Genomic DNA, 9,487 nt, shown 5'->3' on the forward strand with positions numbered 1-9,487 from the left:
GCCTCGGCCGGTCGCCGCCTCCGTTTCCTTGAGGCTTTTTACTGTAAAGATGTGGGGTGTCCTTCAAGGTCAGGTATACCCATGTTCGTTATGCAGGTACGCTTGTTGATGAGGTGTGCTCCCCAATACATTTTTGGAAAACTGGACCCCAAAGAGACTTTGAAGTTATGTCCTAGACAGGCCCAGACGGGGTTCCAGAATTTTTTGGGTTGTGCTGGATGGACATTTCTACAACGGGAAAACCCATGAATCTTTTTTCTTCTTTTCTTTTTAGCTGAAAGCACTTTTGACAGACACTTCTTTTGCTTTCTTTTTTCTTCAGTTCCTACTGTGTGCCAGCTACAGTTGTTGGCTCTGGGTCTTCCAGGGAGGCTGCAAGGGAATAATTGTGCTCTTATCTCCATTTTACAGGTGAGACAATGAAGGCACCGAGACATTCAGCATCTTACCTAACGTCTTGTTGTTCTGCTGTGGGGTCCAGCTGGTGTTGGAACCTGGCGACTCTACACGAAGGTCAAGCGTCTCATTCTACAGAGGAGCCAACTGAAGTTCCAAGGTCACCCACCTCCCTAGGTGCCGATCCTGGACCCCAGAGAGTCTGAATCTGTGGCCAGTGTGATTTGCATGGCATGTAGGTTGTCCCTGAAGAGCAACAACCTCTCCCTTGGTCTCTTCCCTTCCCAGCACATCCTGCATACAGTCGCCCCCCCCCTCAAACCCATGCTGGTGGTTTCCCAAGAACCACAGACTCTGTCCATCTTGGATTTCTAACGTCCCTTTGGCATGGGCCCCGCAGTCCAGCCAGGCAAAACACTCACAGTCCTCTGCGTGAACAAGGCACGGGCTTTTCTGCCATCACTCACCTTTTCCTGGGTTGGCATCCCCTCAGCTTGCCAGATCCATGGGTCCAGCTGCTCATTTTTTTCAGATCCAACACAAATGCTACCTCCTTCATAAAACTTGTGGGATCCCAGAGTTACATAGGGACTCATGTTGAGAAATAAAGGACAGGGTAGAGAAGAAAAGGTAAGGGAGCAAACGGTGGGACTCAGGACGGGGGTCTGAGGCTTGCAGGTGGATGCAGAGATGGGGGACCCAAGGCTGATCAATAACCATGAAAGTTATGGCTTGTTGGGTGCTTACCCTGTCTTGGGACAGGGCAAAGCCACCATCTCTTTCCTTCCTCAAAGTAAGTTATGAGGCTGCTACAGCTGGGATTCAAGCCCAGGTCTGCCTTGAAGTCGCAGGAGCTCCAGTTCTCCCTCATTGCTATGTTGTCTGTTAAGACAATGCAAAGGAGTGCACAACCCTCAAAATGAAGATTAAAGAGATGAAATAATATCGGGGTCAAAGACTGAGACAATGCAGTGAGAGCCACTGGAACCGGAGGAGATGAGGGGTGTGGCCAGGGCGGTTCCTGGAGCCTTTGTGATGACAAGACATCTCATGACTTCCAGCCTTAGTTTCAGCACCAGGTATCACAGTCTTGGCACTCCTCTCATGGTTCATGCGTCCTGCTTTGTGTGGGTTCCCAAGTTCCCCAGAGGAGATGATTCGTGAAGGCAGGGACTGTGTTTTTTTCCCCTTTGTAAGCAGAGACACGACACAGTTCATCTTGACCACGTGGCCACATGAGAGACAGACAGGTGGGCACCTCAGTCTGCCCAAGAATGTGTGGGGGCTTCACAGAGACATGAGGGGTCCAGACAGAGAAAGGGAGGAAATACTCGAGGCAGGGGACAGGGACCATGTGTGGGGTGGAAAGCCCGGAAAGGCATGGGTGGGGGATTCCGAAATGTGCCCGAGTGTGTACCAAGTAATGCAGTCGGGGAAATTAGGCTCAAGAGGCAGCCTCGGTTTGGGCAGAGAGGTGAAAGCCAATCTCCCATGCCCCGTGGGTCTCCAGTCAGGCTTCTGACCCACTGCCCCAGATGACGCCCCGCTTGCCGCCTCTGGACACAGGTCCTCATTTTTGAGGCTCCTATTATAGGCCCAGGATATTCTTCCTCACTCATGTAAAGAAGTCTGCTCATCCTTTGAGGCATTTTAGACATGGGTCCTGTGAGGCCCGCCTGACACACTCAGATAAAATTCACTCTTTCTTTAGAAATGTCTTTTCTACCTCTGTGTTCTAGCACTGGTCACACTATTTTGTCTGCCTTCCCAGCCTTCCCTGTTATGGTGAGGGCTTCCCAGGGGGAAGAGTTTTGTCTTTGTTTTGTGTCCTAAATGCCAGCACATAGTAGGCATGCAGCACATTTGAGGATGGAATGATTCTGGTCTAGCATTCATGTGTTTTTCAGGCAGACAGTGGGCAGTGGGGACCCATGCATGACGCTGAGAAGAGTAGAGGGTGATTTCCGTATTGACTTTTGAAGACTGATCAAGGCTGCTTCATTTTATGGCAGGTCAACATATGCTTACCCTGACTTCCTCCAGCCTCGGGTACCTGTGTATCCAGGCAGTGTTAATGTCTCTGCATTTTTCCTCTGTCACTTTTTTTCCCCCTGCAAGGAGTATAGCAGCCCCTCAGGAGTTTGATTATATTACAAGATGAATAGGATATTTGAATTATGCCATTTAAATGAGTCATCTCAACCCTGGTGTAATTGTTCACCCCCTGTCACACTAAACGTGACCTACATTTTTAAAAACTTGCTTTGGCCTCCTGAATGGGAGATTGCTGAAATTGTTGGGTTCCAGTTCTCAGCGGGCTGTCATTTGCATCACAGGGTGTGTCTTTTTGTTTCACCTCTGGGTGAATATGGACTTCACCAGAACTACCGGACCAAGCTGCTTTTATTTGCAGAAAGAAGTTGAACTGATTTTCTGGGTATTTGTGTGTGTGTGTGTGTGTGTGTGTGTGTTTGTGTGTGGGGGGGGTTGTGCATGGAGGGACAGAGGAGCAACAGAGTGTGGTGCAGAAGATGTCTGATCCTTAGCTAAGCAGTTTCAGAACATATAGGAGCCCTTAAGCTGGACCGATTCACATTTGGGATCTGTGACCTGAAACCTCCTTGTTTTAGGATAGAATGACTCCTGCAATTCAACTGGCTTAAACACTAAGGAAGAATGATTAGCATATATAATATGCTCAAAGGCAGGGCGGTTCCAAGATGACTGAATTCAGTGGCTCAACTCTGTCATTATGGACCTGGGTTCTCTCCATTCTTCTGTCTGCCGTCCTTGGTATTTTGACGTTTTATTCCCAGACCTGCTCTTCTCCTGATCACAAGTCGACTAAAGACTAGACTAGATGTTGGTTTGGTTGGCCTGTTTGTTTCTGTCTGTCTGTTTCATGTTTCCTTTTAGAGAGTTTCATTTCATTGGAAAATGAAGCCTGTGCTTCATTGTGCTCTTGGGATGGGTCAGCCCGGTGGTCCCAAGTGTCTTAGTGTTTCTTAATCTTGGAGCTGACCGGCAGGACAAGATTCTTACACGGCCCCAAATGGAGTGTGACACGGTCCCCGTCACTGTTCATTTTTTTGATAGACTGTCAAACACAACTGACTCCACAGTCACCTTTCAAGGTCTGTGAAGGTCTCGGGAACAGATGGTCACATTGTCTTGAGTACTTCAGTATCCAGACTGTGAATTTGAGTCATAGCCCGCTGGACAAGGCCCACACTGAGATGAAAAGGAATCAAACTTTTCAAATAAGGAGTGAGTAACGTGTGTACACTGATAGGTAAGGTCAGGTATTGCCTTCGCTCAGCAGATATTGTGTGTCTATGAATGAGACACACGTGCAGGGGCTGGAAATACAAGAGAAGCCGGCCCTCGAGGCCCCTGCCCTCAAGAAGTGCACAGTCTAGTGTGGTTGACAGGCATGCAAAGGATTCTAAACTAATGCAGTTGGGGAAGCTTGGTTCCAGGCAGGCAGAGTCGAGTCTGCCCGAGGAGACTGGGCAATGTTTTAGAGGAACATTGTTAGACCAGGGTAGTGGTGTTTACTAGGGCTGGCATCCTAGGGCCTATAGCATGGTGTTAGAGACAAGGCCGTTAGAACACAAGGGCCTTGCATGACAAAGTGTGTCCATTTTACACTGTAAATGTGTTATGAATTCAGCTGCAAGGAACAGAAACCACAATTCAACTGGCTTAAACACTGAGGGAGACTTATTAGTGTCTATAATATGCTCAAAGGTAGGGCAGTTCCAAAATGACTGAATTCAGAGGCTCAACTCTGTGATTAAGGACCTGGGTTCTTTCCATTTTTCGGTCTGCCGTCCTGGGTGTGACGGTTTATTCCCAGACTCGCTCTTCTCCTGATCACAAGATGATCAAAGGGAAAGAGGTTTCTTGGTTTGTTTCTGTTTTGATTTGTGTTTTCTTGATGAGTGAGAAGAATCCTTCTTAGGAAGTTCTCCATCACCCTCAGACACATCCTCGTGCCTCAGTGGCCAAGACCATATCACATGCCCAGTCCTCAACTATTTCCTGGCAGGGGGAGGGCAGCCGCCAGGACTGGCTCACACCAGTCTCAATTCACTCCCTGGAGGAGCAGGTCCACTTTTCCCGAAGTTCACAGCCAGGAAGAAAGTACTAGAATAAAATTGGATTTCTGACAGAAAGTGGGGGAAAGGAGACAGTTGGTTGCTAAGTTAGATCTAGTAGGTGATGGGAAACCATTGTGGACAACCAAGTGGGAGTGACTTTCCTGCATTCAGCACTGTAGAGTTTAGTTTTGTGCATAGAAAGACGGAGAACAAATGGAATATTCTTTTGAGGAGTCAAGCAATTGACCAACATACATATATGGAACTGGAGCCAGAATTTTCCTTGAGCCATGCTTCTCTACCTTGAGTGGGGGTGAGGGTGTGTGTAGTGATGGGGGGAGTTGCTAAGGGGTGGGGCGGTAACTGGTGCAGAGCAGAGACTTACCGAGAAGTCCTTGATGTACCATGGCAAGCATGCAACCTTTTGGAAAGTCCAGATGATAATGTGTGCCACTCAGAGGGGCCATTATCATTACAGAATCCTAACACTTTTGAACTAGAAATGATCTTGAAATCATCTAGTTGAAGACCTTTATTCTACAAGTGAGAAACCTGGGACCCAGAAAAGCAAAGTGACTTGTTAAATTCCTACATCTAGAACCATGTCCTTAGGTTTTCCCACTTTCAGCCCAGGAATCTTTATACAGTGAATCCCCTACATACAAACTTTCAAGTTATGAACTTTGACAATGCACACTTGTCTTTTTTTATATATATTGATTTCTTTCCACCAGGTGTCAGGATAGCCTGTTAAATATATACAGTATTGTATAGCTGATTGTGTTATTTGGGTAAACTTTGTTGGACTTACAACAAATGGATTTATGAACATGCTCTTGTAACCAAACTCATTTGTATATTAGGGACTTCCTGTAATGGGTTCTCAGGACCACCTTTTATAGGGACTTAATGTGTGCATTCAAGAGTGCTGAAAAAGTTCTGCAGGCCCTTTTTCTATTATTATTATTTTTTTTTTGAGTTGGAGTCTCACTCTCTCACCCAGGCTGGAGTACAGTGGCTGCTATCGGCCACTGCAGCCTCGACTTGCTGGGCTCTGATGATCCTTCCACTCAGCCTTCCAAGTAGCTGGAACTACAGGCCCACGCTACCACGCCCGGCTAATTTTTGATTTATTGTAGAGATGAGGTCTCGCCAAGTTGCCCAGGTGGGTCTCGAACCCGTGGGCTCAGACAATCCACTCACCTCAGCCTCCCAAAGCGCTGGGATTATAGGCTGAGCCACTGAGCCCAGCTTATTATTATTAACAATAGTTCTATTGTTGAATTTTTTTTTTTGGTGTGGTTTAAATAAGGCCTCAATTTCTGTAACAATACAAACAGTGCTAGTCAGTACAATGTTTTAAGCTCTTATCATTTATTTGGATCTTAGTGTGGCTATGTCTTTTTTGTTTTTTCTTTGAATCATACTTTAATAGGGAGCGAGGATGAGAACTTCAGGGTCGCTGGGAACATGGGAGAGAACAGGAGGCCCTAAGATGACCTAAAAAGAGTAGGATACCGAGAGCCCACTACTTTGTTGAGGGTTTGTCTGTGACAGCAAATAAAGATCATGGCGGCTGAGACACTAATGAGAGGCAACCACCACGCTCGTGTGAGGTGGGGCCTTTGTCCCACTTTTCTTGACAATCTGAGCAACCACCCACAGTGACCCGTGGCACGCCGTCTTTTGCTCTTCCCTTTGGCCTTCAGTGTACCTATGTGTGTCCTCCCCAAAACATACACATCTTGACTAAAACTGTTATCCAGACACCTTTGGAAACATCCTTGTATGCAAAGCAGTACTCTGAAAAGGAGGCATTAAAAAGAAAAAAGCTTAGTAACAATAAAGAAATGATTTGAAAATCAAGCTCTTACTGACAAAATGTTATGTGCAAGTTACCAAGCTTAATTACTGACTGACCTGTAAAATCCATTTATTTTAACTTTGTTTTTGAAAATATTTCTTTTCTTTTTTAGACATTGGGTCTTACTCTGTTGCCCAGGCTATAGTGCAGTGGCACAATCATAGCTCATTGTAAACCTGAACTCCTGGGCTTGGGCATTCCTCCCACCTAAGCCTCCCAAGTAGCTGCTTTGTTACTTTTTAGAGAGAAATTTTTGTAGTGACAGGGTCTCACTGTGTTGCTCAGGCTGGTCTTGATCTCCTCTGGCCTCCAGTGATCCTCCTACCCTGGCCTCCCGAAGCACTAGGGATACAGGCATGAGCCACTACACCAGACTTAAAAATATTTCTACAGTATATTTGTTTATTTTTCTGGTAGTATGCCAAGCATTGCAAAACTCTTAGTTTCAGATTTAGAAGGTGAATAAAGATTGAGCTAAATCTGTATAGAACAGAACATTCTTGGATATTTTGTAAAAGATTATCTTGTTTCTGTAAAACATGATGAAAAGAGAAAGAAATGTATATAAATATGTATATGTGTGTGTCTAAGATTGTTTGAGCCTGGGAAAACATGGAGGGACATATATGAAGTGGTTATCACGGGTTACATTGCAGGACAGTGCTGATACAGGTGGCGGGGGAGAGGGATACAAATGTAAGAGAAAAAAGGGGATGGAAAAGGCATGTCTATGATGATACTTAACATAAGTGTATCTCTATGTGTGGAAATCTATTCAAACGATTGGATAAAATGTTTTTAAAAAGTGATCTGGGAAATGAGAAAAATTATATGTTATTATGATAAAATTCAAATGTTTGACTAGATGAGTGATCATGAAGGATTTTCAAACTTGAAATTGTATAGTTCCTACTTATGTAGTAAATCCTGACTTGTACCCCATCACTGTAAAATAAAAAAATAATAATAAAAAGCAAATGTGGTATCCTGAATAAGGTCCTAGAACAGAAAAACAACAAAACAATACTAGGAAAAAACCAACAATAACAACAACAACAACATTGAAATAAATTATGGACTTGGGCTGATTAAAAAAAAAAAAGAAGGAAGAACTATCTCGTTTTGTTAAAGTGGATAGAAATCCCACGGTATACAGCGATCAAAGTAAATCAGAACGAAAGGTATTGACCTAATGACACATCTAGTGGTCTGTGAATAAAGTATGTTTGAGTAAAAGAAAAGAAAGTTTATAGCTCTCTAAGTTAAAGGTGCTACTACGTGGCTGGACACACTGTCCTTTCTTTACATTTTGCTGGACTTTCACCCACTTGCTATGTAGTTTTTCATCTCAAGCATTCTTTTGTTTTGATCTCCGCATTAATTGAATTATAATTGAAAAATATGTAGCAACGTCTGTGGAAAACATTGTTTGGCGATTCCTAAAGGATCGAAAAACCGACCTTTCACACAACCCACAATGGGAATATAAAGGAAGGAACTCAAATCACTCTACGGAAAAGACACCTGCACACGTATGTTTATTGCAGCATTGTTCATAATAGCAAGAACATGAAACCAACCTATCAAAAGAGGACTGGATTTTTTAAAATGTGGTACATATACACTATGGAATATTATGCAGGCATAAAGAAGGACAAAATTATGAATTTCACAGCAACCTAGGTGGACTTAGAATATACGATACTGAGTGACCTATCACAGAAACTAACAACTGAGTATCACATATTCTCACTTATAAGCGTATCTTGAACAATTAGTGTAATACTATAAGAAAATGATTGGCAGTAGTGGAAATCTGCCAGGGCTCTGAGAGAGGGCGCACACCTCATCAACAAGGGTACATGCATAATGAACATTTGTATAATCTGAATTGTACCCCACATCTTTAAAATAAAATAAATAAAATAAAAATATGTAGCATATATAAATATATAAACAATTACACCTAAGTTCATTTCAGACTTCCGTATAGTTTGTCCTAAGTGTGAACTTGATCCATCTTAAAAACTCAAGTATTTGATAATGTCCTGATTTAAAGGAACCCCACAAAGTGTTCTGGAGAGAACCCTGAACGAGCTATTTATCAGCTGACATTTTTAACTGAGATCTCGTAAATCCTTTTCAAATACTGTGCCTAATGGACTGTAACTGCTTTTGGAGTCCCCCAGTACAAGCACTGGGCACTTCTAATTGTGGAAAGACTAAATGCATCTATTGGTACTATCTGTTCCTCCACCCCCCAAATACCTCCCAGCACATACAGGCAGGCCAATAGTGTTTATTAAACACTTATCATGTGTCAGATACTTTCCTCACAATAAACCAGCAAAGACAAATATCTTACGCCTATATAGTAGATCAAGAAACTGAGGCTCAAAGTGATTAAGCAATCTCCTTGGAGGTGAATGAACTGAGCCAGGTTTTAAATCCTGGGTTCTTTGATTCCAAAGTCCAGTTTTTCGTTTTGCTTTTCCTCTTATACTACAAACCTAAGCCACACAAAAAAGGAAAACTGAAAGGGTTTTCTTACTCTGAAGACTTTCCTCCCTCTGATCCTCTTCCTAGGCCCTGCTTCTGAGATGTGGAAGAGGAGGTGGAAGAGAAAGAAGAGGGGAAAGACAGGGACAGTCTCTGTCCACTCGGACGCCACATTTTCCTAAGAAATGACTGTCTTGGGAGTTCAGTCTTGAAGTAACTTCCCTCTAAGAACCTCATCTATTCACCTCTGAAACCAATACCTAACATCACTCGCCTGGCTTCCAGAATATTCTGACTTTCTGAAGGCCTTATGATTCCTACTCTATTTGGGCAAAGTGGAGTAGAGGTTGGAAGTGTTCAAAGGCACAAAAAACGAGAATAAAACTGGGGAAGGAAGGCTTGATTTGAGCAGGCTAATCTTGTTTCCCAAATCTTGGCACCCCAAGGATTAGCTTTCTTGTGTTAAGTAGCAAGAGGTGAAAGAAACTTGGAGTAAAAGGAACACTTACTATAATCCCCTATGGCCTACAATAAGATGAAAATGAGGTAATGTGGATTTTTTAAAAATTTCCACCACTTGGGACCCTCTATCAACCCTGAAGTTCAATTGAATGAAAATGTATTT

The 9,487-nt window shown here is 43.6% G+C and overlaps 1 pseudogene; it reads right to left on the bottom strand.

Annotated features, from left to right (window-relative positions):
• The window catches only part of LOC103249649, a 2,356-nt pseudogene extending 1,364 nt beyond the window's left edge, over nucleotides 1-992 (bottom strand).
• Between the last annotated feature and the right edge of the window lie 8,495 nt (nucleotides 993-9,487).

Source organism: Carlito syrichta, unplaced genomic scaffold (genome assembly GCF_000164805.1).
Source record: "Carlito syrichta isolate Samal-C Ts95f unplaced genomic scaffold, Tarsius_syrichta-2.0.1 Scaffold123285, whole genome shotgun sequence".
Lineage (NCBI taxonomy): Eukaryota > Metazoa > Chordata > Mammalia > Primates > Tarsiidae > Carlito > Carlito syrichta.